At 41.7% G+C, this 14,831-nt stretch overlaps 1 protein-coding gene and 1 pseudogene across 4 annotated transcripts in view; one reads left to right on the top strand and one right to left on the bottom strand.

Moving 5' to 3' along the window:
• The window catches only part of PGBD2 (piggyBac transposable element derived 2), a 75,490-nt gene that overhangs the window by 21,987 nt on the left and 38,672 nt on the right, over nucleotides 1–14,831 (top strand). For 3 of the 4 annotated variants that reach the window (XR_001908337.5, XR_013529896.1, XM_008985624.4), the window contains exon 1: nucleotides 14,073–14,235. The exons of the other annotated variant lie outside the window; for it this stretch is intronic. The gene's annotated coding sequence lies outside the window, so the exon portion shown is untranslated. Of the gene's footprint in view, nucleotides 1–14,072; nucleotides 14,236–14,831 lie in introns of those variants that run through there. 4 annotated transcript variants of the gene reach the window in all.
• LOC100406185 (mediator complex subunit 28 pseudogene) lies at nucleotides 11,263–12,072 on the bottom strand (annotated as a pseudogene).

Genomic DNA, 14,831 nt, shown 5'->3' with positions numbered 1-14,831 from the left:
GTTCCTGAGATTCATGGGCACATTGTTCTGTCCCAGCCACAAGGTCTAAAGGGCATGGCACTATGTCAGCTGGATCTGAAGGCCTGCTTGAAGGCACCTTCTTGTCTTTGGTGAGGAACTGTCCCCTCACTTCATAGCCACTTGGTCTGTTCCTAACTGAAAGCCTCAAGGAGTCCCCTACGGCCAAAATTCAGGCCAGGTTACTGCCAAATGATGGGCCTCTCTAGACTTTACCCATCTCTTTTACCAGTCATCTTATCGACTCTATCTCTCTGACTCTTCACCCTCTCAATGGACATTTGGGTTGTTTCCATATCTTGGCTACTGTGAATAATGCTACAATCCATGGGAGTGCAAATATCTCTTCAAAATTATAATTATTTTTTTTTTTTGAGACGGAGTTTTGCTCTTGTTACCCAGGCTGGAGTGCAATGGCGCGATCTCGGCTCACCGCAACCTCCACCTCCTGGGTTCAGGCAATTCTCCTGCCTCAGCCTCCTGAGTAGCTGGGATTACAGGCACGCGCCACCATGCCCAGCTATTTTTTTTTTTTTTTTTTGTATTTTTAGTAGAGACGGGGTTTCACCATGTTGACCAGGATGGTCTCGATCTGTTGACCTCGTGATCCACCCGTCTCGGCCTCCCAAAGTGCTGGGATTACAGGCTTGAGCCACCGCACCTGGCCCAAAATTATAATTTTTATTCTTTTGGCTATATACCCACAAGTGTTATTGCTGGATTATTTGGCAGTTCTGTCTTAATTCTTTTTTCAGGAAACTCCATTCTATTTTCAATAATACCTGTACTAATTCACATCTCCACCCCCAATGTACAAGGGTTTCCTTGTCATTACATCATTGACAATGCTTTTTTCTTTTGTTTTTGTTGACTGATTGATTGATTGGTTATAGACATTCTAACAGGTCTGAGATGATATTTCATTGTGGTTTTGGTTCATGTTTCTCTGATGTGATTTTGAGCATCTTTTTATATATCTGCTGGCCATGGCCATTTGTACGTCTTTGGAGAAATGTGTGTACTCAGGTCCTTTGCCCATTTTTATGTCAGGTTTTGTTTTCTTTCTTTCTTTCTTTCTTTTTTTTTTTTTTTTGCTATTGAGTTATAGGCGTTCCTTATGTTGGAAATTAACTCATCATCAGATATGTTATTTGAAAATGTATTCTGATTCTTTGGGTTGTATTTTTATTTTATGGGTTGTTTCCTTTGCTATGCAAAAGCTTTTAGTTTTATATAATCCCACTTGTGTATTTTTGCTTTTTTTTTTTTTTCTGTCTTTTTGGTGTCATATCTGTGAAATCGTTGCCTGAACCTAGAAAAGTCAAGGAGCTTTACCTTTATGTTTTCTTCTAGGATTTTTATGGTTGTGTTGTAGAGAGCCAGAGTTAGCTGCTGTGAACTTCGGGTGAACTCCAGAGAAGTGAAACCATAATAGGAAGATGTATATGTCTCAGGGTAGAGCAGACAGGCCTAGAAAAGATAACCAGCTTTCACTGACCTTGCTGGAAGATAGCCGTTAGCTGAAGTACGTTAACTGAAGTATGAGAATAATATTCACAGGCTGTTCTAAGTAACTGAATCCTCCCTCTGCTTTGCTTTTCGTGAACATAATAAAGTACTCTGAGACAAGTTGGAGCCGGAGAAACTGACATCCTCACTTCCCCAGACTACCTGGCCCAGCTTTCTGTTATGTTTGTCTTTGTGTCTTTCTTTATCCCCCACCGTTTTTAGTGTTCAATTCATTTTGAGTTACTTTTTGAGTAGGATGTAACATAAGATTCCAATTACATGCTTTTGGATGTGGATGTACAATTTTCCCTATTTATTGCAGAGACTATCATTTTTTTATTGCGTATTCATGGCGACCTTGTTAAACATCAGCTGGCCATGCATGCATGGGTACCTTTGCTGATTTTAACCTGTTTTCTTTCCCTCTAATAAGTCAAAACTCACTGTAATGAGTATACACCGATTTTCTTTTTTCTTATTCTTCCCTTTCTTTCCTCCTTTTCTTTCTTCCTCCCTTCTTCCTTCCTTTCTTTCTTTTCTCCTTCCTTCATTTCTTTTTATTTCTCTTTCTTTCTCTTTCTCCTTCCTTCCTTCTTTCCTCCTTTTCTTTCTTCCTCCCTTCTTTCTTTCTTTCTTTTCTCCTTCCTTCATTTTTTATTTCTCTTTCTTTCTCTTTTTCCTTCCTTCCTTCTTTCCTTTTCTTTCTTTCCCTTTCTTTCATTCTTTCTCTCTTTTTTTTCTCCTTCCTTCCTTGCTCCCTCCCTCCCTCCCTTCCCTTCCTTTCTTCTTTCTCTTAGCTGGGGTCTAACTCTGATTGTGTCACTGGATAGAGTGCTCTGACACAATCACAGTTTTGTGCAACCTCAAACCCCTGGACTCATGTGATCCTCCTGCCCCAGCCTCCTGAGCAGCTTGGCCTACAGGTGTGCATGGCCTACATCTGGCTATTTTGTTGTTGTTGTTTTAGTTTTTGTAGAGATGGGATCTTTCTATGTTGCCCAGGCTAGTCTCTAACTTCTCATCTCAAGCTATCCTCCTGCTACAGCCTCCCAAGTGTTGGGATTATAGGCTTGAGCCATCACACCCAGCCTATAACAACTTTTCTGAGTTCTCTAAGTCCTTCCAGCCAATCATTGAACCTGAGAGTGGTCTTTGGGTCAACTAACAAAAGGCCGATATTTGGAAACCTAACAGAGAAAGAAGACAGAGGAGTGTGACTGAGGAAGCCACAGTCTGGTTTTCCTCTGATTTCAGGGAGACCAGTCCTGCGTCCAGAGGGCTAGACCTCCTCTTTGGTGGTGAGTGGCCCCCATATTTGTGGCTATACTGCCAGCCCAACCTGGCACACACCAGGAAGAGGAGGAGGAGGATCTGAGTAGCATGGGGTTTGCTGCTCAAGGAAGTAACACTGGCAAGAATACCTTTAAGAATGCAGTGAACAAACCAGGTGATTGAAGCATTCAGACCACAAGAAAGCAGCTGAGGGAGAGGCAGGAATACAGGGAAGAGCTTGGAGAACGGCTCCTCTCTGTTCTCATGGACCAGAAGAAATAACATCAAGGATTGCTTTTTCAGAACTCCATTAATTGATACTTTCATTTAATCACAAGAGCAAAAGATTTTTTTTTTTTTTGTGCTATACCTCTGGGAGTGAGGGAGTCAACGTATGGAAAAAAGGATTCATTCAGGGATTAAAAAACTGCAATTTGGGTATCCTGGCTTCTGTTGGGGAGGCACAAGTTCAGGGACCCCAGTTCTATTAAAAATTCTTCTGAGATCTATATAGTGGTAGTCACTATGCTGTGAGAAGATCAGTGCATTTCAGGAAAAGTTCAAGCAGAAGTTTCTGTTTTATCTCTGTGTAATATAAATTGGTTGAATACAACACTCTAGTTTCCTTCATTGAGATTTGTCTGAATTTTCTGGGCTCCTAGGCCATGTCTGGGAGGCTAGTGCCCTGTCCTTACAGATTGGCAGCAGAGATCTGGCCTGTATGCAACATCCAGTTTAGAAATTCAAGCTTACTCACATGACCCTCAGCTCATCTTCCCTGGCAGAAGAAGACAGGACATCCATGAATGGGGCTTGGCCCTTGCTCCGCTCCCCAATCCAATCATCCTCATGTGTGGTGCTCTCAGACATTTACAGAATTAAATATCTTAATGATATTTAAGGCCTGCAGGGTATTTTTTTCAATATTTTGGAGGAAACAGGTGGTTTTTGATTACATGGATAAGTTCTTTAGTGATGATTTCTGAGATTTTGGTGCACCAAGATTTTGGTACCTGAGTAGTGCACACTGTACCCAATGCATAGTCTTTTTATTTAATTTAATTTTTTTATTATACTTTAAGTTCTTGGGTACATGTGCAGATCGTGCAGGATTGTTACATAGGTATACACATGCCTTGGTGGTTTGCTGCATCCATCACCCCATCATCTACATTAGGTATTTCTTCTAATGTTATCCCTCCCCAATCTCCCCACCCCCTGCTATCACTCCCCTAGCTCCCCCCAACCCCTAACAGGCCCTGGTGTGTGATGTTCCCCTCCCTGTATCCACATGTTCTTATTGTTTGATACCAACTTGTGAGTGAAAACATGTGGTGTTTGGTTTTCTGTGTGTGTGTCAGTTTGCTGAGAATGATGGTTTCCAGATTTATCTATGTCCCTTCATAGGACATGAACCTATCCTTTTTTATGGCCGCATAGTATTCCATGGTGTATATGTGCCACATTTTCTTTATCCAGTCTATCATTGATGGCCATTTGAGTTGGTTCCAAGTCTTTGCTATTGTAAACGGTGCTGCAGCGAACATACATGTGCATGTGTCTTTATAACAGAACAATTTATAATCCTTTGGGTATATACCTAGTAATGGGATTGCTGGGTCAAATGGTATTTCTATTTCTAGATCCTTGAGGAATCACCACACTGTCTTCCACAATGGTCAAACTAATTTACACTCCACCAACAATGTAAAAGCGTTCCTATTTCTTTCTCCACATCCTCTCCAGAATCTGTTGTCTCCAGATTTTTTAATGGTCACCATTCTAACTGGCATGAGATGATATCTCCATGTGGTTTTGATTTGCATTTCTCTAATGACCAGTGGTGATGAGCTTGTTTTTTATATGTTTGTTGGCTGCATAAATGTGTTCTTTTGAAAAGTGTCTGTTTATGCCTTTCACCTACTTTTTGATGGGGTTACTTTTTTCTTGTAAATTTTTTTAAGTTCTTTGTCTATTCTGGATATTAGCCCTTTGTCAGATGGGTAGATTGCAAAAATTTTTTCCCATTCTGTTGGTCGCTGATTCACTCTAATGATAATTTTTTTTTTTTTTTTTTTTTTTTTTTGCTGTGCGGAAGCTCTTTAGTTTAATTATTTCCCATTTTTCTATTTTGGCTTTTGTTGCCACTGCTTTTGGTGTTTTAGTCATGAAGTTCTTGCCTATGCCTATGTCCTGAATGGTATTGCCTAGATTTTCTTCTAGGGTTTTCATGGTGTTAGGTCTTATGTTTAAATCTTTACTCCATTTGGAGTTAATTTTTGTATGAGGTGTCAGGAAGGGGTCCAGTTTCTGCTTTCTGCATGTGGTTAACCAGTTTTCAAAATACCATTTATTAAACAGGAAATCCTTTTCCCATTGCTTGTTTTTGTCAGGTTTGTCAAAGATCAGATGGTTGTAGATGTGCGGTGTTACTTCCAAGGCCTCTGTTCTGTTCCATTGGTCTCTATCTCTGTTTTAGTACCAGTATCATGCTGTTTTGATTACTGTAGACTTGTAGTATAGTTTGAAGTCATGTAGCTTGATGCCTCCAGCTTTGTTTTTTGTTTTTGTTTCTTGCTTAGGGTTGTCTTGGCTATGCGGCCTCTCTTTTGGTTCCATATGAAGTTTAAGGTGTTTTTTCCGAGTTCTGTGAAGAAGGTCAATGGTAGCTTGATGGGGATAGCATTGAATCTATAAATTACTTTGGGCAGTATGGCCATTTTCATGATATTGATTCTTCCCAACCATAAGCATGGAATGTTTTTCCATCTGTTTGTGTCCTCTCTTATTTCCTTGAGCAGTGGTTTGTAGTTCTCCCTGAAGAGGTCCTTCACATCCCTTATTAGTTGTATTCCTAGGTATTTTATTCTCTTTGTAGCAATTATGAATGGGAGTTTGCTCATGATTTGGCTGTTTGTCTGTTTTTGGTGTATAGGAATGCTTGTGATTTCCACACATTGATTTTGTATCTTGAGACTTTGCAGAAGTTGCTTATCAGCTTAAAGAGATTTTGTGCTGAGACGATGGGATCTTTTAGATATACAATCATGTCATCTGCAAATAGAGAATTTGACTTTCCTCTTCTCTTAATTTAATACTCTTTATTTCTTTTTCTTGCCTGATTGCTGGCCTTTGTGGGGGTTTGACCAGTCGAGCCAGATCACTTGACTCCCTGCTTTCAGCCCCTTCTTTTCTGGGGAATGAGTGGTTCTGTCTCGCCAGTGCTCCAGGTTCCAGCTAAAACGGCCGCCCCATGTTTTGCTGGAAACCCACGGCACTGGTGTTGGAAGCACCCATGAGAATCTCTTGGTCTGCGGGCTGTAAAGACTGTGGCAAAAGTAGTATCTGAGTGCCAGAGTGTCCGGACGAGTCCCCAGTAGCCTCTCTTGGGTAGGAGGGGGACTCCTCTGGCCCCTTGCACCTCTCAGGTGAGGCAACACCACACCCTGTCTTGGTTTGCCCTCCTTGGGTTACACCCACCATCCAAGCAGTCCCATTGTGATGAACCTGGTACCTTGGTTGGAAATGTGGAGATCACTTGCCTTCTGCATGCTCTCACGGGGAACTGTGCTCCAGAACTGTTCCTATTCGGCCATCTTGGTGGAAGTCTCCAATGTGTAGTCTTTTATCCTTCACACCCCTCCAACCCTTCCCCACAAGTCCACCAAATCCATTATATCATTTTTATGTCTTTGCTCCTCATAGCTTAGCTCCCACTTATAAGCGAGAACATACAATATTTGATTTTCCATTCCTGAGTTACTTCACTAGAATAATGGTCTTTAACTCCATCCAAGTTGCTGGCTTGCAGTTTTATTTTTATTATTTTTTGAATAAATGAATTTAATGAGCATACATTCAACAAATATATGGTTATATAACAATATGACAATGAAGGAGTAAAATAATTTTTTCCCTTATGGAGTTTACATTCTTTTTTATAGTTTAAGTTCTGCAGGTACATGTGCAGGATGTGCAGGTTTGTTACATAGGTTTACACGTGCCACGGCTGTTTGCTGTACTCCATCAACCCATCATCTACATTAAGTATATCTCCTAATACTGTCCCTCTCCTAGCCTCCTGCCCCCTGACAGGCCCCAGTGTGATGTTCTGCTCCCTGTGTCCATGCGTTCTCATTGTTCAACTCCCACTTATGAGTAAGAACATGCAGTGTTTGGTTTTCTGTTCTTGTGTTACTTTACTGAGAATGATGGTTTCCAGCTTCATCCATGTCCCTGCAAAAGACATGAATTCATCCTTCTTTGTGGCTGCATAGTATTCCATGGTGTGTATGTACCACATTTTCTTTATCCAGTCTATCTTCGATGGGCATTTGGGTTGGTTCCAAGTCTGTGCCATTGTGAAAAGTGCCACAGCAAATATACGTGTGCATGTGCCTTTATAGTAGAATGATTTATAATCCTTTGGGTATATACCCAGTCATGGGATTGCTGGGTGAAATGGTATTTATAGTTCTAGATATTAATCAAGTGGACATGATAGATATCTGCAAAACTCTCCACCCAAACTCAACAGAATATACATTCTTCTCATCTCCACACAGAACTTACTCTAATTGAGCACATAATCTGAAGTAAAACGCTCCTCAGCAAATGCAAAATACTGAAATAACAAAGAGTTTCTCAGAATACAGTTCAATCAAATTAGAACTCAAGATTAAGAAACTCACTCCAAATCGCTACATAGAAATGGAACAACCTGCTCCTGAATGCCTCCTGGCTAAATAAGGAAATAAAGGCAGAAATCAAGAAGTTATTTGAAGGCAATGAGAACAAAGCGACAACATAGCAGAATCTCTGGAATGCAGCTAAAGCAGTGTTAAGAGGAAAATTTATAGCATTTAATGCCCACATCAAAAAGCTAGAAAGATCTAAAGTCAATACCCTAACATCACAAATAAAAGAATTAACCCCAAAGCTAGCAGAAGGCAAAAAATAACCAAGGTCAGAGTGGAACTAAAGGTGAGAGAGACGTGAAAAACCCTTCAAAAACTCAGCAAATCCAGGAGCTGTTTTTTTTTTGAAAAAAATTAATAAAATAGACCAATCATTAGCTAGACTAATAAAGAAAAAAAAGGAGAGAAGAATCAAGCAGATACAATTAGAAATGATAAAGGGGACATTGCCACTGATGCCATAGAAATATGAACAACATCAGAAAATACTATAAACACCTCTATGCAAATAAACTAGAAAATCTAGAAGAAATGGAGAAATTGCTGGAAGCATACACCTACCCAAGACTGAATCAGGAAGAAGTTGAATCCCTGAATAGACTGAGTTCTGAAATTGAGGCAGTAATAAATAGACTACCATCCAAAACAAAACAAACGAACAAAAAAAGAAGCTCAGGATCAGAAGGATTTACAGCTTAATTCTACCAGAGGTATAAAGAGGACCTGTTATCATATCTTCTGAAACTATTTCAAACAATTGAAAAGGAGGGACTCCTACTCCTTTTATGAGACAAGCATCATCCTGATACCAAAACATGGCAGAGATACAACAGAAAAAGGAAACCTCAGGCCAGTATTCATGATGAACATGATGAACACAAAAATCCTCAATAAAATACTGGTAAACCAAATCCAGCATCACATCAAAAAGCTTATCCACCATGATCAAGTTGTCTTCATCCCCAGGATGCAAGGTTGATTCAATGTACACAAATCAATGTATGTAATTCATCACATAAACTGAACTAAAGATAAAAAACTACATGGTTATCTTAATAGAAACAGAAAAGACCTTTGATAAAATTCAACATCCCTTCATGTTAAGGAACTCTCAATAAATTAAGTATTGAAGGAAAATACCTAAAAATAACAAGAGCCATATATGACAAACCCACATCCAAAATCATACTTAATGGGCAGAAGGTGGAAGCAATTCCTTTAAAAACTGGCAAAAGACAAGGATATCCTCTCTCACCATTCTTATTCAACATAGTATTGGAAGTTCTGGACAGGTCAATCAGACAAGAAAAAGAAATAAAGGGTATTCAAGTAGAAGAGAGGAAGTTAAATTATCTTTGTTTGCAGGTGACATGATCATCTATCTAGAAAACCCCAGTGTCTCAGCAAACTAATGAAGGAACAGAAAACCCAACACCACATGTTCTCAACTATAAGTGTGAGATGAACTATGAGAACACACAGATGGGGCAGCAGTGGGATGGGGGAAGGGTCAACACACTCGGGGGCTGTCAGGGACCTGGGGTGAGGGAGAGCATCAGGAAAGGTAGCTAATGCATGTTAGGCTTAATACCTAGGTGATGGGTTGATTTAAATGACATATATTAATAAATATATAAGTTTGATTCCCCAAGTCCGTTTTCCTCTTCTTTTTATACATTTTGTTGAAAAATTGTTATTTAGCAAAAAAATTCTGAATTTAATAAAGAAATAGCAATAATTGTTACATACGGTAATTCAAAATCTTTTCACGAAGCACCAAATAGGATAGTTCTTAATCTTTTAATCAAGAACCTCTTTGAAAGAACACCTAAAACCTAATCAGTTTATTTAGGTTTTTAATACAGAAATATAAAGCTGCCAATCACAGTTTCTAATTCCAGGAGACGACCAGGTTAACAACCTGGAGGTCATAGCATATGAGCTTTTCAAAGTTTTGTTTAACCTATACATCATAACTGAGGGGATTTGTTGGTGTTAAGGTGTTAATCACAGATCCATGTGCCAGATACCATATACACACACAACAAAAAGAAAAAGACTATATGGTCCCTATATATGTAAGGGGAATAATGGGTAATTCTCATTAGCATCATTTAATTAGGGTAAATAAGAATCCACAATTACAATTGTGAGGGGCAGAGAGACAGATACAAAGCTCTAACCCACCAGGGAGAACCTAGCAAGGGCAGCAGAAGAGATCAAAGTCCCATGCCTTAGGGATGCAACAGAATGGGTGCTGGGAGGCTTCAGGGACAAGGCGCATGAGTGGATGTCAGTGCCTGTGGGAAGGGGCCTTCAAGGCTGAAGAAAACAAAATGAGGCAAGCCACAGAGCCACAGGAGCATTGCCAGTCAGAAGACAGTGAAGCATTTGTTCTTGGTAAAGAGATGTAATCTAATAAGCTCTAATAACAGACTATAAAACTCAGAAAGCCTAACCAATGAGAGCCAGAAAAAACACTGGTCTCCATTTCTTAACAGCAACTCAACAGGGAATCCAAGGTTGCCTGCAAAACTAACAAGAGAGCAACATATCCTTCCAAAGGCAGAGGCACCACACGCTCTTTGTGGACGCTCAGTAGCCAATGATCACCCTGCATCCCCTCCCCACCTCCACCATGACACTAGTCCCTTGGAGTCAAGTCCACTGGCAACAACCTTCCTTAATGGAAAATGTTTCCCCTCCCAAAATGTAAAACAAAAATGATACATGCAAAGAAAACTCAAAACAGAAATAGACAGTCAGAGCAAGCTGTAGCTCCTCATAGCTCACCTATGCCCCCACTGTCAGGCTACTGAAAACAGTGTCTGCCTCATTAAACGGATTCATTACTGCAGAATGTCACAAATGTTAGCGTATCACTGCTCCCACTACATCCCTCCTTATCAAAGAAAAAGCGAACACCACATAAAATTTAAACATACCCCAAATAGAAGTGAGCATCAACCTAAGGATCCTACTGTAAGATTACTACACTAACCCAAGATAGTTCAATCCTATTCTGACCTATTTACAAAAAAAAAAAAAAAATCCTTATTCTGAGAGCTCTGGAAACATTACAAATATTGTATTAGATTCCTCTTCTTGAAGTAGTCTAAAGTCTAAAAACAGCAAATTTGTATACTTTTCTATCATCACTGAGGGGTAATTATCATAAGGCCTACAACTAAAATCCACTTATCCTAATTCTGAGGCTATTATGCTTTTTTCCTTCAGACCAAACCATGGGAAACACACATAAAGCAATGAAAAGTCATACAACATTTAAAAACAAGCAAGACCACCATAAAAAAGAATCTGTCATCACACTCACAGTCAAAACTTTGCTAAAGCCAAAAAAAATATTTACCTGGTTTATCCACGCTACAGACCCTTTATAAAGTATTCAAGAAATTAACAGCTTATAAAAATAGTGGAAAAGGGCTGGGAGCGGTGGCTCACACCTGTAATCCCAGCATTTTGGGAGGCTGAGGTGGGCGGATCACAAGGTCAAGAGATCGAGACTATCCTGGCCATGGTGAAACCCTGTCTCTACTAAAAATACAAAAATTAGCCAGGTGTGGTGGCACGCACCTGTGGTCCCAGCTACTTGGGAGGCTGAGGCGGAAGAATCTCTTGAACCCAGGAGGCAGAGGCTGCAGTGAGCTAAGATTGCACCACTGTACTCCAGCCTGGTGACAGAGCAAGACTCCATCTCAAAAAAAAAAAAAAAAAAAAAAAAAAAGTGGAAAAAACTTCAATGGGAGCATAAAACTAAAATGAACTCATTATCTGGCAAAGAATTCTTTCAAAACGTCAACTCCACAGGAAAAGATGTGTGTCCAACCTCACACACCAGCCCCTCACGGTCCAACTGCCTTTGCCCTTTGCTCAGGTTGGCTTCAGAGGTGCAGGGATGTTGGCGGATGCCTGCTCCAGGTAGGCCAAGGAGCCCTGAGGGATGTCAGCTGGCTTTTTGTGCTGCTCATGGATGTCCTCCAGCACCTGCTGCCAATGCCTCAGCTTTGTCAAGTGCTTCTGGACTACTGTGTCTTTCTGCTGTAATTCATTCCTTAGTTCTGAGACATCCTCTTTGATAACGTGCTCTGGCTTCTGGACAGATAACTGCAATCTTTTTTGTAAGAAAAAACACTCTGTCTGTCTTGCAATATCCAGAAACATCTGGATACACTGATCAAAACTAGTTTGAATTTCTTCCTGATCAGTGCCATTGACATAGTCTTGACTCACCAGAGACACAAAGCAAGCCTCAAAAGATGATTCCAACTCATCCATCAAAGTACTGTTGGAAGGTCTAGGAGTGCCTGGAGCTGCCTGAAGAAGCAAAGCTTGGCCTGGGTGGCCCGGTGGGGACTGCCCAGAAAACATACCCACTAGCGGACCCACCATGTCTGGAATCTTCTTATACATTTTTTTTTTTTAAAAAACATTGATAATGCCCTAAAGCAAGATGGTATCTATAAACAAACTAGGCTGCAAGGCTTTTATGAAATTTACTCATAATGTAATACACATAATTTAAATATTTTCTTTCCAATTTTTTCCTTTAAGCTTATTTAGCCTATTTCTTAATTAAAGACAATTTCAAAATATGTATGTTCATCAAAGGATTCCAGCTGAATGGGCTAATTTTTTCCCCAATTCCTATTATGCAGTTCTTTCTTCTAACCAAAATTTGACATTGGTTTTAAGATTTGACTTTGTTTTTAAATGTAGATTAATTCAAAGCAATGCACTGAAAATGTCTAGATGGGATCTTTGCAGCTCCATAGACACTTACACTTGGTCCTTTTTTATTAACTTTTAATTACATATACGAGTATCCAAATTACAGTGAGAATTCTCTCTAGTTCATAAAGAAACAGGCAGCAAGCCCACTATATAATTACTCCTTGTTTGACTCACCCCCTTTGACCTCATTTCTTTGACTCTGTCTTCGTCCTTTCGTCTCCAGCCATTCTCAAATGCGCTAGGCTTGCTTCACCTCAGAGCCTTTACACATGCCACTCTCTGTGCTTCAAATATTTCTCCCCTTGAATTTGGCATGGGGAATTTGCTCTTCATATTTTTTGGCTTTTCCCTCAAATACAACCATCTCACTGACCAACCTTCCCTGACCAAATTATTTAAAACGGAATTCACAACAGTCTTATTGATCCTTTTCCCTTGATTTATTTTCTTCCTAGTACTTTCCACGTTGACATACCATATGTTTTGTTTGTTTATTGTCTGGTTCTCTCACTGAAATGTAAGCGTCATGACAAGAGGGTTTTTCTCTTTTGCCTCTTTTTTTTTTTTTCACTGTTGTAACAGCGCTGCCCAGAGGAGTGACTGTCACAGAGAGGACACTCATTTAACACCTGTTGCTGAATGACTGACTGACTGAATGACTGAGACACAGGATCTGGGGAACAAAGCAAGTTAGAAACAATGTCCTACATTACCTAGAGTAGCACTCCCACTTTCCCAGGGCTCATCATCTGTCTCCTCACTTTGCTTATATGTGGAATGAATGATGACAAACTAGTAGGTGCCCTTAGCTCCAGAATCTCACAAATGAGCATGGTTTATTTATTGTTTTCTTCTGATCCAGGTGTTCTGGACCACACTTTACAGTGACCAAAAAACCTTTGTGAAGTGTCAGGGTGTAGAAGCAAATACAGACTCTTCACTAAGTGGCCCTCTTTTTGAATGTTAACAGGGTTTGGTCCCAGGGATTTGTGTGTTCAAAGCCTTTCCGGGCAAGGCAGTTTTCTGTGGAGTACACTGTCCTATATACCTAATGGGATGCTAGGTTTCAGCTGGACAAAGTCCTTATAAGGCCGTGATTTTCAAGGGGTAGGGGGAGACATTTGTCATAACTAGAGTGGAGAGTGTGGCATGCTACTGGCATATAGTTGCTAGGGATGCTCACTGTCCTAGTGAGCATCTCACTATCCTCACAGTTAAGGTTCTATTTTTACCAAGTGAAAATATAGGTAGGTAAGATAGCCACATGAAATACAGGCATTTGCAGTTAAATGTGAATCTTAGATGAACACTGTTACCTGAAATTCAAATTTAACTGTATTTTATAGTGACCCTGCCTCCTATAATGCACAGGACAGCCTCCCTCCCTTTCAACAATTATCCAGGTCCAAGATGTCAAGAGTGGAGGTTGAGAAATCTGCCATACAGCAGTGGTTTTCAAGCCCTAGTTTGTACCGCAATTACCTTCAGGGTTGGTTTACTGGGCACACCCTCAGAGTTTCTAATACAGTAGGCCTGGAGTGGGGTCCCAAGATTTGCATTTCCATCAATTTCCCCAGGTTAGGTTGGGGCCACATTTGAGGATCACTACCTTAGGGAGAGAAAGTTCCCAAGCTCTCCTGATTAGGAACCAGAAAAGTTTCAGAGGACCGGGGTGGGAGGACAAGGAAGAGGGGAGGGGAGGGCTGGTCCACTGAAGTGGGCGGAGTTATTTCTGCTGTTCCGGCCAGGCAGGCATTTCCGGGTTCCCTGTAGGCGTCGCGGAGGTCCGCAGTCTCGATAGTTGCGCGGGCCGGGGCGTGGCCTGGTCCGGGGGCGTGGCGCGGAAGGCGGGCCGAGGTGCGGCGAGCACTCTTGTGCCGGACGTTGCGCGGCCGCGACGCCTGACGCTAACGCAGGCGCCGCGCTCCTGTTTGGCGCGGTTCACCCTCCGGCTCAGGATCGTGAGGCTCTGTCTGGGCCACCGCAGGTAGGCATCACTGTGCTTGCACCGCAGGCAGGGCTCCGCTTGAGTATGGGAGCGGTTGGCCTGATGTTGCGTTTTCTCTACGGCGTCCGAGGAGCTAGTCTTAACTGCTGTGGAACAATGGGCTTCCGGGCGCCGAGTTCAGAGGGCCGCAAGGGGGCGCTCCCGCTGCGTATCGGGGTACCAGGCCAGAGGCCCGGCCGGCTGAGCCAGAGGCGGAGCGGGGTGGGTGGGACCAGGGCGGGGTCGGGCTAAAGAGGGTTGGATTAAGGGCGCGGTGGGAGGGACCAGGCCGAGCTGCGGCGGGGTGGGCTGGCTGGGCGGGCTGCGATGCCTCATCCTGCCCCCGGGGAGGGTGGCTCTGCGCCGGGACGCGCTGGGGGCGGGCCGTTCTGAGCGACCCCTTGGGGAGCCGCTGAGGTTTCTGAGGGTCTTTGTTTTCCCTTCTCTTTCGCTAGATGAGAAAAGGGAGGGAGCCTCCGTGTCTCACAAAAGCTTCCTGAGCTGCTGTGCACCTGGCTTGACTTTGGGGTGTTACATCTATAAAATGTCTTTTGAGAAAGAATTGTAATCTGGAAATAATTTCAGAATGTTACAAA

The sequence above is a fragment of the Callithrix jacchus genome, chromosome 19, assembly GCF_049354715.1.
Source record: "Callithrix jacchus isolate 240 chromosome 19, calJac240_pri, whole genome shotgun sequence".
Taxonomy (NCBI): Eukaryota; Metazoa; Chordata; class Mammalia; order Primates; family Cebidae; genus Callithrix; species Callithrix jacchus.
Note: the sequence above shows the minus strand (reverse complement) of the source record. Positions and strands in the feature narration are given on the sequence as shown.